Raw genomic sequence first — 5809 nt, 5'->3', positions numbered from 1 at the left:
ACATATTTATATATTTATTACTCTCCTTTTATTTATTTCTATTTTTATTTTATTTTGTTCACATGATATCTCCAATAATATATGAGGCACCATATGTATCCAAACCCTACTAAAGTAAATAGAAAGGAACCAAACAATGTCTTGATAAGTATGATGATGATAACAACTGGCACCGACTTCAATTCCTTTTTGGTGTCAATTCTTGGAGCTGGAGATAGATCCAATCTTATGATAGATCCACTACTCTATAAATCACGGCTTTAATTAATATCAATCCATCTAATTAATATGCCTATATATATACATACATTAATTATACAAACTTGGTTCCAAACCATAATTAATTGAAACTTTTATGCTAGTGCACAAGAAGTTATATGATCATGCCTACGTACGGTTTTATCTATGCATATATAATAGTGTGAATCTAATCAATTTGAGATGTTCGAGTAATTAGTTATTTAATTTATTTATTTAAATAAATATTAAAAATTAAAAATTTATTTTATGTATATAATAATTTATTAGTCAATTTTTTTTCTCAACAAATAGAGATCCCCCATCCAAAGGTGTTTGATTGATTGTGTGCTCATTTTTAGCTAAAACTAGTGTTGTGTATATAGTATGAGAAGATGACAATCTTATATTTGTGTATTGGTTTCAAGGCACGATTAGATCGCTTTCTTTAGAGAGATATTTGTCCTCACACTTAGTTGCTATAGGGTTGATGACAATACTCTCCCAGGATACAATGAAACCTAAGAATTTCTTAATTAGCAATAGTAAGAAATTCTTAACTCTCTTGAACTTTACTTTAGAAGAAGGAGAAAATAAGGCTTAAAGAAAACAATTTTCTCTCGTTGTCCGTTTTGAGTATAAGGGATATTTATATATATGTGTTGCATGAATAACTAGAAGTCACGTACCATGTTGAATGGTTGTGACCCTTTGTTGCTGTGTGAATAGTCACAACTCTTTATTTGTTGTGTGAATAAGCATAATGTATCATTTCACACACTAACCATCACATACATAAATATATATCACCGGTTAACAAATAACTAACTCAAAACCGGTTAAGATTTTAACCGCTCACTTAAATATTAATATTAATTATTAATAAAATTAATATTAATATATATAAATTTGTAAATATCCTTTAATCTCTCACTATTTACAAAATTTAAATACCATACAAGTATATGCATAAAGAATGTGTCACTAAGATTAAACATTCTTTTAGTGTAAATTTTAAAGTTCTAACGAAATAATAGGTGTCTAATCGATTAAACCTATACTCCATATGCTAGTACCAAAAAATCACACACATTACTTATATCCTCCAAGTTCAAGAGTTTACAATTTTAAGCACTTATATGGCCTTGTGCTCATCCTGGTTTCATGAATATTTACGAGAATAAAACCTCTAAAATTCTCGATTAGAGCGGCACCACTCTTATATTCATATAGGTGGAATCTTTTGATAGATAATATTATCATTCCATTAAGAGTTTAAACTCACCCTCCTAATTTATTGTAAATAGCACTAAATCCTATACCTTAGTGCTCCAATGGCCGCGGGATAATCACTATAATGTAATCCCAAGTTTATGGTTTTCTTGAGATAACCAAGAACTCTTGTTATAGCTTTCCAATGTTGATTGCTAGGCTTTTCTGTAAACCTTGATAATTTGCACACAGCAAATGCTATATCAGGTCTAGTACAATGCATTGCATACATTAAACTTCCTATAGCACTAGCATATTCTAATTGTGCTATAGGTCTTCCCATGTTTCCTTCTAATTTAAGATTAGGATCATACGGCGTATTGGATTCTTTAATTGTGAGATGATCAAACTTTTCCAATACCTTTTTAATATAATGAGATTGACTTAAAGTAAAGCCAACTTCATTCTTATGCACCTTTATGCCTAATATTGTATCAACTTCATTCAAATCCTTCATCTTGAATTTAGAGGTTAGATACTCCTTCGTTATACGAATTCCTTCTAAATTTGTTCCGATGATCAACATATCATCAACATATAAACAAATAATTACTCCATAATCTTTAGTAAATTTTGAGTAAATACATTTATCCGCATTATTATGTGAGAAGCCATTTGATAACACCACTGAATCAAACTTCTCATGCCATTGTTTAGGAGCTTGTTTTAGCCCATACAAAGACTTTATTAATTTGCAAACTTTCTTTTCATTTCCGGGTAGCACATAGCCTTCCGGTTGCTCCATATAAATTTCTTCATTAAGATCTCCATTTAAAATTAGTATCATTTTGTAGATACTCTGAATTAGAAGTTGAATCATTGATAAATTTATTTTCAATAAATTCTACTTCTCTTGATTCAACAACTACATTAGACACTAAGTCTAATATTCTATATGCTTTAGAATTTTGAGCATATCCTATAAAAGCGCCTTTTATGGCTCTTGGCCCCAATTTGGTTCTCTTTTGATCAGGAACTCGATAAAAGGCTAAACACCCCCACACTTTAAAATAATTTAAATTAGGTTTCCTTCCTTTCCAAATTTCATAAGGAGAAACCTTTCTATGTCTTGATGGTATCCTATTATGGATATGACATGATGTCAATAATGCTTCACCCCACAAATTGTAAGGCAATTTTGCGTTTAATAACATTGAATTAACCATATCCACTAAGGTACGGTTTTTTCTTTCCGCCAAACCATTTTGTTGCGGAGTATATGGAGCGGAAGATTCATGCACAATACCATGTAATTCACAAAAGTGATCAAATTCATTAGAAAAATATTTTCCACCTCGATCACTACGAAAAACTTTTATTTTCTTATCATGCATATTTTCTACTTCCATTTTATATTTCTTAAACATTTCAAAAGCTTCATCTTTATTTCTAAGCAAATACACATAAGTAAATCTAGAACAATCATCAATGAAAGTTATAAAGTATCTTTTTCCTCCTCTAGTAATATTGCCATTTAGCTCACAAATATCACTATGAATCAAACATAATAAACTTATCTGTTCCTTGTCGTTCGGTATTGTACTTTTCTTCCAAAGATTTCCAAATCTCTAATGGTGATTGAATTGACATGTAGAGATCATAGAGTCGGTCGGATAAAGTATTGAGAATATGACCTCGACATGCAAAAGTATCTTCATCACGTTTCTTTTTCAATTGAACGATCTTTTCTTTCTCTTCCGGTGTGGAATTTTCAGCGGCATCGGCAATTGGTGTAGTCTTTGGGTCAATCACATATGCAAGATTGAGAACTGAAAGAAGAAACATCATCTTGTCTTTCCAACGGTTGAAGTTCGTTCCATCAAAGCGATCTAATTTGACAAACTCTTGATTCATGACCTTGAACGTAGTGTTTTGATCTTGTGCCATCTTCAAAAAATATCTCTCTAAAATTGTTGTGTATATAGTATGAGAAGATGACAATCTTATATTTGTGTATTGGTTTCAAGGCACGATTAGATCGCTTTCTTTAGAGAGATATTTGTCCCCACACTTAGTTGCTATAGGGTTGATGACAATACTCTCCCAGGATACAATGAAACCTAAGAATTTCTTAATTAGTAATAGTAAGAAATTCTTAACTCTCTTGAACTTTAGAAGAAGGAGAAAATAAGGCTTAAAGAAAACAATTTTCTCTCGTTGTCCGTTTTGAGTATAAGGGATATTTATATATATGTGTTGCATGAATAACTAGAAGTCACGTACCATGTTGAATGGTTGTGACCCTTTGTTGCTGTGTGAATAGTCACAACTCTTTATTTGTTGTGTGAATAAGCATAATGTATCATTTCACACACTAACCATCACATACATAAATATATATCACCGGTTAACAAATAACTAACTCAAAATCGGTTAAGATTTTAACCGCTCACTTAAATATTAATATTAATTATTAATAAAATTAATATTAATATATATAAATTTGTAAATATCCTTTAACTAGCAAATTGGGCAATAAACATTGTCAAAGTAATTTAATTTCCAAATTAAAATGTAAAATAAAGAACAGTGTATATAGTAATAATAGATCGAGTTTCATTTATTTTCATGGAGCCCACCTAACAACAAGAGTATAATTTAAAATTAATTAGCAAAACTAACAATAATATTTTAAGGATATTAGGTAAAAGAATTAAAATATAAAATTTTATTAACTCTTGTAGTGTATTATTAATGCATTCATGAAATCTTAAAAAAAGTTACTTTTTGTTGTTAAAATTTCTTATTTATTATATTTTCAATTAATACCTTTAAGGCACGTGTTTATAATGCTCTAATTAATTTTATTTTTTTGCATAATATCCTCTAATCTAACAAATTAAAAATTAATTTATCATAAATTTAAATTTCATACAAAGTAGGATTAAAATTCTTAATACTTATTTAAACAGATAAATAAATTAATTATTCGACCAATCTAAATGAATTGTTTTGACTAATGCTATTTGTTTTGTAGTATAGTATCAATCCAGTCACTGTCTATTTTCTAAAATGACAAGACGACCCTTAACCAAAAACACGTTTCATTACGGTCCCTGATCCTGTACTCCGTCTGCCAATCCGGTCCTTCTGTCAGTTTTATGGCGAAAACTCGACGAAAATTGCTGACGTGTCAGGTTCAAAAATGGACAGGGACCTAATTGTCTATAAATTTAAATTAGTTAGGAGTTTATTTGTCCTTATTATTCTTTAAACAATATTTTTTATTTTTTTATTCATTATATTAATATTTTTTTAATAAATAAGTACAAACTAATTAATAAATTATTCAAATTTAAAAATATCATTTATTATGAAACTAAATAAATAATTTTTAAATATATAAATAATAAACATTAAAATTCAGTTAATACATTAATAATAATAACCCTATGATATACTATTAGTATTATGATCTAGCTAATTTTCACAATAAAGTGAAAACTAATGAACACATTATTTGATATATAGTAAACTTTTTTTGACTAATAACAAATTTAATTTTTTATCTTTTTAAACTAAATTAATAATTCTATTTGATATCTTTTATGATCTAGTCACAATAAAGTGAAAACTAATGAACACATTATTTGATATATAGTAAACTTTTTTTGACTAATAACAAATTTAATTTTTTATCTTTTTAAACTAAATTAATAATTCTATTTGATATCTTTGCACTAAAATACACTATGAATTGACTATTAATACTAAATGAAATAAAACATAATAGAATTATTAATTTAGTTTGAAAAGATAAAAAATTAAATTTGTTACTTCTAATAGTTATAATATTAAATTGAGAAAATCAAATTGATTTAATCGAAACTAAAGAAATCAAATTATAATTGGCAAATATTTGTCATGGTTTATTTCCTTTTATTGAATGATAACACCATAAGGTTGCATGTGTCAGTACGTAGACAAAGGAATAATTAGAATATGCATGTATATCCCATGGATTGTTATTTATGAAAATACCATAAAAACACAGCTACTATGGTATATTTATTATGTCTAATTCAATGAGAGATACAACATTTTGATGATAACTAATTGCATTCTCCTTTAGCTTCTTTGGGTTTAAAGATAGACTCAATTCACGTATTTTTTTTATTTGTTTAAAATTCGATTCTTGTTTTTTCCAAAAAGATAAGTAAATAATTAAACGAATTTATGTAAAAGTTTATATAAATCTAAAAAAAATTACGTAAAAAAAGTGCTAAAGATACAATATTCATAGAAGAATGATATCACGACAATCACTATTAAGTAAATGAAAAAAAAAATCTTTGTTTAT

Source organism: Arachis ipaensis, chromosome B09 (assembly GCF_000816755.2).
Source record: "Arachis ipaensis cultivar K30076 chromosome B09, Araip1.1, whole genome shotgun sequence".
NCBI classification, from domain to species: Eukaryota; Viridiplantae; Streptophyta; class Magnoliopsida; order Fabales; family Fabaceae; genus Arachis; species Arachis ipaensis.
Note: the sequence above shows the minus strand (reverse complement) of the source record.